The sequence below is a fragment of the Daucus carota genome, chromosome 6 (genome assembly GCF_001625215.2).
Source record: "Daucus carota subsp. sativus chromosome 6, DH1 v3.0, whole genome shotgun sequence".
Classification (NCBI taxonomy): Eukaryota; Viridiplantae; Streptophyta; class Magnoliopsida; order Apiales; family Apiaceae; genus Daucus; species Daucus carota.
In genome coordinates this window covers 9,497,688-9,508,054 of record NC_030386.2, presented here as the reverse complement: position 1 = coordinate 9,508,054, position 10,367 = coordinate 9,497,688, and the positions used below count along the sequence as shown (strand labels likewise).

The window sequence follows — 10,367 nt, the reverse complement described above, 5'->3', positions numbered from 1 at the left end:
TCAAAGGACCCACTCATTCTGTTCAAAAATCTCACCAAGACCACCCATTAAAAACCATATCATTTAAACCACTAAATTGAGTATATATATCATTCCTTTTGATGATGTCATGGTAATTGACGAAGAACGTTAAGTTTTTAAACTGTGTCCCAATTCAAACTTGAGGGGTCGAATTTATGACCTCCCAAATTCATTCTATCCTGAATGAATAGTTTGATTAAGGCCTGTTATTCCACTTACATGTTTTTATTAGGTTGGCCCGATTAATCAAGTTTATTTTTTTTATTCTAGATGCCATGTCGGATGCATGTCGGAAGCAACGTTGATGAACACGTCAACTTTAAAATGGGTCAGAAATTTTAAAAACTTAACATTTTCTATCAATTACAATAACATCATCATATAGGATGATATATATACTCAATTTAGTGGTCTAAATGATATGGTTTTTTAATGAGTGGTCTACGTGAGATTTTTTAGCAGAATGAGTGACCCCTTTGATATAAAACCCTTCAATTATTTGACAAATAACAGATATTATGAAAAGATATTTCAAAAGAAAGTTACATGAAACCTTAAGGGGTCGTTTGGTTCATGGGTTTCTGGAATCAGGTATGGGGTTTGTGCAATTCAAACCCATATCTTGTGTTTGGTTGGGAAAAACAAAATCTGAAACCCATACCTTAAACCCCCAAGGTATGAGTTTTTGATACCCAAGTGGGGAGGTGGATATGAGATGGAGGTATGAGATGCATTTTTTTTGTCTCTATTTAACTAATGAAACATTAATGTTTTATACAAAAGTCAATCAATGTTGCAAAAATATATGACAATAATAATTTTATGAATATTTAAAATTAATAAATATTAATAACTTATTTTTTACAAAAATTGTATATATTAATTCCAGCACTCAACCAAACACATGATATCAGATATGATATCTCAAACACATACCAGCTTAACCCGATTCCTCATTCCAACCCGATACCACTCCTAGAACCAAACGACCCCTAAATGATACTAATAATCTGGAGGAAGAACCCTTAAGAGCAAATGTTAATATTGTTGAGCCAAGTAATTGTCCTGTAATGCCTACAAAAATTGACTTGAAAGACCTTCCGTGGGATCCCTATAATAGAAAAAGAATTATAGAATATCATTCGGATCAAAGAGATGAAATAAGGAGAGTATATTTGATTAAAGGACCTTGTCAACCACTTGGGCATGAATTTCCAAAAACAAAAATTTGAAATAATGATAGGCTTTTTAATCCCGAGTGGTATGAAAATGAAAAATATAAAAATTGGTTGGAGTATAGTGTAAAAGCCGATAAAGCTTATTGTTTATGTTGTTACTTATTTAGAGATCATTTTGGAAGACAAGGTGGAAGTGATGCATTTGTAGTAGATTGATTTTGTGGTTGGAATAAAATGGAAAGACTTGGAATCCATATTGGGGAAGTTAATAGTTTTCATAACAGAGCACTTAAAAAATGTGATGATCTTCTAAAACAAAAACAATCCATTGTCGTTGCTTTTCATAAGCAAAGTGATATTGTCAAGAATGAGCATCGGATTCGTTTGAATGCTTCTATTGATGTTTCAAGAATTTTGCTAAAGTGATATTCGTTTGAATGCTTCTAACACAAAAAATGCTTCCGGGAACAATCAAATGGTGTCTCCAAAAATTCAAAAAGATATTTGTCATTGTTTTGCACAAGGGTTTCTCAAATCTATTATGAAAGAAATTGGTGATGATGTGTTTGCTTTGTTAGTTGATGAGTCTAGTGATATTTTTAAGAAGGTTCAAATGGTTGTGGTTTTACGATACGTTGATGACACGTCTAGAATTGTGAAGGAGAGATTTGTGGGTCTTGTTCATGTGAAAGAGACATCTTCTTTAACTCTCAAATCTGCTATTGATAGTTTATTTGTTGAGTTTGGTTTGAGCTTAAGATAGGTAAGAGGGCAGGGTTATGATGTTGCTAGTAACATGCGTGGTCATTTTAATGGGTTGAAAACATTAATCATGAAAGCAAACATCTCGGCATATTATGTACATTGTTTTGCTCACCAGCTTCAGTTGGTTGTTGTGGCGGTTGCGAAAAAATATTTTGTTGTTGGTGACTTTTTTGATATGATAGCGGTCTTGGTGAACGTGGTTGGTGGTTCTTGTAAAAGGACTGATATGCTTTGAGATAGTCAAAGAGAGAGGTTTTTAAAGGAGATGGGTCGTGGTGAACTTGAAAGAGGAAGTGGGCTGAATCAAGAACTTTCTCTTATAAGAGCAGTAGATACACGTTGGAGTTCACATTATAAAACACTTCTACGTTTGGTTGATTTGTATCCAAGTGTAGCTGAAGTGCTTAAATACGTTGAAAAAGAGGGAGAAAAAGATGTGCAACAACATCAAACAAGTGGTCTTTAAATATATTTCACATCATTTGAGTTTGTATTCTATTTTCACTTGATGTTGTATATTTTGGGGCTCACAAATATATTATCACAGGCATTACAAAGAAAAGATCAAGATATATTGAATGCTATCTCATTAGTGGAGTCAACAAAGCGACAATTACAAAATTTTAGAGTTGATGGGTAAGATTCTCTTTTGAAGAAGGTATTTTATTTTTGTGACAAGTATGACATTGAAAAGTTGGATATGACCGAGGATTATGTTAATCCAAAAAATTTGCGGAGAAAAACTGGAATCACCAATGAGCATTATTATTCTTTTGATTGTTTCAATGTTATTGTGGATATGCAAATTGCAGAGTTTAATGACCGTTTTAATGAGGTAAACTCTGAATTGCTCATTTGTATGGCTTCTTTGAATCCACGTGATTCATTTGGTCATTTTGATCCATTGAAATTGATGAAGTTAACTGAGTTTTATCCAAATGATTTTAGTCCTGCTGACAAGATTGCTCTTGAGCATGAATTGATGATTTATATTAATAATGTGAAACCAGAGGAAAGGTTTGCCAGCTTGAATGGTATTAGTGATCTTGCCAGAGTATCGGTTGAAATGAAAAAAAATCATTGTTGTTCTTTGGTTTGTCGACTAGTGAAGCTATCATTGGTTTTGCCAGTTGCAACCGCGACAGTTGAGATATGTTTTTCTTCGACAAAGCTTGTGAAGTTAGATTTGCGCAATCGAATCGGTGATACTTTTTTAAGTGATTGTCATATATCAGCTATAGAAAAGGAAGCTCTTGCAAGAGTAACAAATGAAGATGTAATAGACCGATTTCAGAAAATGAAAACTCGAAGGGAGCAAATTTAATTTGTAAGTTATTCCTCTTTTTTCTATAATATTACACATCTTTTATTAGTTATCTTATTATTTGAATTTTTTGCCCCCACTAAACTCTAATCCTGGGTCTACCTCTGATCTCAACACTCACTTCAATAAGAAAACTATGATATTATATTATTTCAAATAGCAACTCAACACATATTGATGGCAAATGTCATGTCTATTATTTAACAGTATAAAAGGGAAACTATGCCATGTTTTTTATCAATCATTAACACTTGGTAAGTTATAAAACACCTCATCATACACAACGTTAGTAGTTACATTTGTTGAACACCCGCGATCATCGTATATCAATATGTATAGCCCAGACGGGCTGGTTACCCTTGAAATTGCGACGTACAATTGTCCGTGAGTATTATCTAGGAAGATACAAACCCACCTTGTCCAGGGGCTTACCTTGAGCTCTATTTACCGTCATTGCAAAACATAGCTAAAGGGGAAATTGTACCCTCTTGAAATCAACAAGCCATTTGGTATCACTTGGTTGCATCTCAATCCTCGGTATTATATGCATTGTACCAACCTTACAATTATCCTCGTCCCATTGCAGAGGCCCATTATCTGATTCAAATTACACATAAACATGACAACATAACCGACCTTCATTTTAAGCTCATGCTTAGAAACACATGGCATGTGGATAGAATTGAGATATTCACCAGGAAAGGAATTATGAAAATCGCTCTGCATGCCAACAGTATCCGACAGGGTATCATGACTATAATAGGTGTGAACATCATCATGGATAATATCCAACAGAAAATCATTTATATCACCAACAACTACATTAGTAGGAGCGAGGATAGAACTTTGTCTATACCTTCGATAAAATGAGGATAGATGAAGTCTACAATTTCTTTGATCTCTGCCTTTTGTGAATCGATGAGGAACTGATCGTGTATTGAAATTCGAGGTTCACAAGTTGGATCAGGATCTTCGATTGTAGGAACCTCCCCGTTTCCTACGTTTAGTGCCCATTTGCTAAATTCCTCAATGATTTGATTTTCTTCATCAGAGTTGCCAGAACTAAGCCTCATGTTTTGTGTTAATTAAAAATCCGACAAAAATCCCATAATTTTGAACGACTGAACAACGAAGAAACTACCTGACCTCTCGGAGATTTCGGAATTACAGGAAGTATTTGTCTAAAATCTCCTCTGAATACAACAGTGATTCCGCCAAAAGGACGAAATTCATGTGACGGATGAACAGCTGACATGATGTCCTGAGACACCAGTCTACACTTTCAAACGCATGTCGGTGTTGCATTGGAGCCTCGCCCCAAATTATTAAAGGGAACCTCCACTCACTGCTTCCCCTAATATCCTCCCTTTACCACATCATGGGGGTTAGACTTATATGTTGTATTAATTCGGCTATATCGGTACCCTGTTTGATTCCAGCAACTGAATATTGGTCAAGTTTGAGAGGAATGTGAAACTTTGAATGGGAGGTGCGGCCTCTAGGAAGTAGAGTGGCAACTATACCATAAGAAGCAACTGGTAACACAGTTTTAGATTGACCACGGAGTGCGCAACAGAGAGTCTTTCATAAAAATGTTTTCGCGCAAATTCCACTACCGTAGACAAAAACAGACCACCCTCGCCTTTGTCAACGTTGCTGATAATTGAGTGGTAAACATCTAGATGATTTTCATTCAGCTTTGGGTAGAACTGATCATGTAATTCTTTCATTTCAAGCTTGTTGTAGCCCATTTCCTCTGCTATTAGGCGATTTTCAGAGTTTGAACGATAGGCTTCTTCAAGGAATGGTATTCAACTGTAGTCCTTCAGACTCTTCCCGACATCATTCAACAACTTTTCAACCTCTATTAAACAATATAAAGTATGTCAGAATAGCAGAAATCTAATGGCTATATATTGAATATAGTGAACCCTATGTAATAATCAAGTGATAAGAAATAGAGGTTGCATATAAATTTCTAGCAAAATAAGAATCATCTATGCGCTCAAAAGTTTACAAGTTTGTATCAAAAGTGATGAATTAACAGCACTATGATTTTAAAAGCATGCAATTCATAATGTCTGAATCTGTAAAGTTTGTAACTTGATTTATATGTTAATTCTCTACATAAAGAATGTATTCATGCTTGATTACATGTATATTATGGCCATATACTAAACATAAACATATTATAACAGGTTTGGTAATCTACAAAATTAAAAAAAGGCAATAGTTTTTGAAATTGTGAAAATTTAGAAGATCTGCCACCAACTGTTTGCAAGCTGATTAATAAATAGGGTATTAAAGTAAACGTGGTCCAGTTAGCAAATGATTATATATAAGTCAATATGACTAATAGTGATAATGATATATACATATAAGATACTTCTCTGCAAAATCATTAATTAGCCATACATAAATAGTGGAATGTTGGTCCTAGTTGGGGGCTAACTTTAACATGTATACCAGTTTGTATCATTAATTACTACTAACAATAGAAAATTTCAGTAAGCTCATGTAAATAGCAAGCTTCAAGTATAGCTTAGCCAGAACTTGATCTGTCTGTTTGCGGTGACGTATATTTTCAGTTTCAATTATATTGTTTCCGTTTATTCTCACATGTAAAAAACTGTGCTAATGGGAGTTGAATAAGATAGAGATATAAACTTTATGGAACTACACTATTTTTTTTAGCAGAAGGTAGACCCGTCCAAGCAATTTTTTATAGTAGAGGACATAAAAATTGGTGATTTGGCTTGTTAATATTATACTACCTATTCCTTATATTGTGCTAAATGTTGTTAACTAAATCTTTTGTTTTGAGGAAGCTATACTAGTAAACCATTTACCTTACATGATCAAGATGGATTAGTGCAGAATCCCTGGTCAGAAAGTAGCGTAGTTGGAAAACCGGAAATATGTAATCAGATGTCAAAATATATCTATCAACAATTAGTAGTTATCAAAATTAGAGCTGTTAGAATGGTGCTTTAGCCTGCACTATATACCTGACAACCTAGCAGGCTTCCATTTTATTAGCCCGGGTAAGGCAGAGTCCGCCTCTAGTTTACAATATATATTATGACATGATACATAGATACTGGACAGTATGGAGGGACTTATCTCGGTGTTATGGGCTACTTTTGCCTTATTAAATGTCTGTTTGTATCTTTTTTTTCTTCTTTCCTGTTACCTATATTATGCTAAAAGTTGTTAACTAACTCTTTTGAGGATTCTAAGAGAGTACAGTTTGCATCTGGATAAACAGATTAATATCTTGAAGTAGAGCATAAAATTAAAATAAATTGGCTATGTATCTGAATATACCTGTTAGAGTATTGTTATAGAGGTCCATCTCGCTAAGCTGGAGACTTGAATTGTTAGTCTCTCGACGTCTGTTGTATAGAATATAATCAGACATCGGCTTCTAATTTTGCTCCCATAATCTTGAAGGATCAGCCACTGCATTATTATTAAGAATATAAACAAACAGTTCTCTGATTTGACGCGCATTGAGCTGTGAGAATTTTTGGCAAGAGCAAAATGCCACTGTCGGTCGTCTTGAAGAATCCCAAGAGCATGACATGCTTCTTTGAAAGTGACATGACGTACACCATTAACAGTACGAAGATCGTCAAAGCTTTCAACACCTCTGTTTTTCATTAGTAACATCAGCAAGAAAAAAGTTTCTCCGAAAGAGGCGTGAATATCAATTATTCTTCCAATGACATTACCTTTCTTCCGTTCCTCCCAACGACACTCGTCTGGCTTCCATGTAAAGAATTGAGGAAACTCCATATAAATGTATTTTTCCGCCTCGGGTATGGTTTATTGGCTATAAACCATGCTTCAAGCTTGATGCTTTTCTTATCGGCCCTTTCAATGACTTTTTCCATGTTATCAACACTTTTGAAAGTAACACTCTTCTCACCTGGACAGTGAACAGGGAACTGTCAACCGACGGGTACCTGTAATGGATCTTAAAACCAAAAAGCCTCCATGCAGCCTCAACAGCACAAACATATCGACCATTAAGATATTGTTTAATTTCATTAGCCTTCTTTTTTCATTCTTAACCTGGAACAGTTGTACCATCTGGATTCTTTTTTGTCAAAAGCATAGTTGTTGTGTCAGGACCCTTTAAACAAATAGATACTTTAAAGAGTTGTTGTTATTGCAAACTTCCAGGTTTATATGACAATGAACTCAGATCAATAAATCTCAGTGATATGGTACAACATACTGGTTGTTAACCTTAACTCCCTTCCTCTTAACAATAAAATTTTGATTGCGACGACGGTATTGCGGGAAACTAAAGTCATCAAAGAAAGTGCTTGGATTAAACCTGAAATTAGGATTAAACAAACAAAAAACGAATTATTAAAAGGAATATCTGTATGAAGGTATTAGGAGCCAAATACTATTAGCATACCTTTTCGGGAAATGCCTGATACAGCTACCCCTAACCATACAGGGTGAATCCCTGCAGAGTGAACCACACGGGTCGTGTATCATGAAGTTTTTGAATATATGATAGCCAATTGGGTCAACAATTTCGGCAGATATTAACCTGTCCATTTGCTCAATCCTTTTCGACCTGTCATCTGGATGTAGGCAGATCAAGATGTGGGTATGTGGTAGACCACATTTTTGAAACTCAACGACATGCATAACTACACAATTAAGAGCACGGGGTTAGGAATTATGTATTATACTCAGATCTAACGTAGAACTGTGTAGTAACCTGCTCGAATTACTGTCTAGATAACGGATAAAGAATGAAACACAACTCATGACAGGTGATGTCCTTAGATGTAGCTGTTATATTTTATAGTATATTATAATATTATATTATTATATTCATTATTATATTTCGTCATTTATATTTTTCTATACTCCAAATCGACCAAAACATGTTTATTACATACGATCATATTTGCGAACAATAACCATGAAACAAAGAATTAAGAAAAGATGCTATGAAAAATACCTACTGTGCATCTACCAAAGTAATTCTTATTCTTTATGAGGTATGTCAATTGGTCCAGCTTCAATTTGAAAACTCTTGCCATAACATCCAGAGCATCGTTCACATCAACACAAGGCATGTGTTTGAGCATTGACTGGATTTCAGGCCATTGGGTATTGCAACTCATTGTCAGGAAAAGAGATGGGTGGCCAACTGTCCGACATATTGCAAGAGAATCTTTAAAATATTGATTCATGTAGCATTATGACCAAGTAAACGTAGCAGGCAAGATCACATTCTGTCATATACTGCTTGGATCAACATCACCTTTTGAAACCCTGTCATGCACAGATCTGTACAAACTAGATCGAATTATATGTCGGTGCCTTTTTATCCAATCCAGCATGTATTGCTCAACTGCAACAAAGGCGTCAACAATGAATTGCTGCCAGAGACGATCGCTCAAGTGCATGGTCATGCCTGGAGAAAATATTTAATAATAATTATATGCCTTCAAAAGTAAAGGATGCACAAATGCAGGGACTTAGAACTATAAATGATATGGAGAAAGCACCTTCATTCGGCCGTATCATTAGTTTATACGCATAATATTCCCACATAGACACTGTAGTCCTGGCTCTGTTCTCATCCGAAAATTCATCACTATTTTCTCTTACCGAAAGTTTATCTTTTTTCAGCTAAAGATGAATTTTGAGATGAAATCCCTCCCCCATGTGGGAAAAGTAAAGGATACTGAAGGTGCATAAAGTGAGCGCAAGTTTCAAAAACACGCTTCAAGTATCTCTGTTTGGTTTCGACAATTATGTGTCTAAAGGGAGGACATTCCTCAGCATCACCGACTATCAAGGCAGCCACATCGTTGGAACTTATGACATGATTTGTACGTCCCAAGACAGATCTAGAGTGAATCAGCTGCAACCAAAACTCCTCCTGCTCTTCTATCTTAAAGCGATCCTGAGCCATTCTGAACCCTTTGACCAATTTGTTATTTTCATCGAGCATCTGCAAAAATGCTTGAATAATTTCAAGGTCGAGCTGATCGTGGCTGTTGAATGCATTGATACGGTTTTCGATTTTACTTTCCGTGTCATAGATATATAACTGACATAACTTAGGCTTTTGTCCCTCCATAGGTCTGAGAGTTCCGTGTAGATGGTGGTTCACTGGTTCCGACCATACAACTTGAAACACCAAAGAGCTTTACCCTTATTTACTCTGTTATCTACTTTGCCGCCAAGAGACGTGAACTGAAACATTGCATCGTAAGCTCTAATATTCTTCAAGAAATGTCTGCTTTTTTCATTCCCATTGAGAAGTGATGCAAGAACTGTGGGAGGCTGCTTTTCTTTATCAAGAACCGCCAGACCTTCTCTACAATAAATTGAAATGGTAGGTTCAAGGTTTTTCTTGCTCTTGTTGTTGCGTTCTTCGTCCCACATTATAGATTTGCATTTCCGGCAGACTTTTGTAGGAGGTCCGAGGTCCATGTTACCGTTTAAAAAATCTACAATAAAATATAAAACAACAATGTTATAAGAAATATTGATGATGCAATTTATTTACTAATTGTTCACCTATTTATATACACATTTTTAAAAATCCTACATCTATGACTAAAAAATCATAAATGAGAACAGGTAGTTCATACGTTCTTCTTCCGCGGTTGAGTCGAGATCATCTACATTGATTTGGTCACAACATCAGTAATGAACTCATTAAGATATAATAAGGAAAGAGGTGATTCCACGATTTCATAATCACCAACTACAACATTAAGCATCATTTAAACAAAAAGGAAAATGATTATGAGGCGGACTATCATATATAATACCAAATTAAAATTTGGAGTATGACATGTTTAAAGATTTTAAACATTTGAGAATGTAATTTGAGCATGAGATGGAGATCATACCACTAATGGTAGCCTCGCTATCAGGATATTCATTGTCGTGATCAGGAACATTTTTATCAGATAGGACATGCTGAGAATTTGTTAAGGTAGAGCTAGAAGAAGCTTGGCCATTATGTGATCGTACATCATCACGTAAGTCGAGCCGGGTGATTGTGTGAGATGCATCATTTAAAGAAG

At 35.4% G+C, this 10,367-nt stretch overlaps 1 pseudogene; it reads left to right on the top strand.

Moving 5' to 3' along the window:
* The first annotated feature begins 1,674 nt into the window (after positions 1–1,674).
* Positions 1,675–3,288, top strand: LOC135147183 (uncharacterized; annotated as a pseudogene).
* Positions 3,289–10,367: the final 7,079 nt, after the last annotated feature.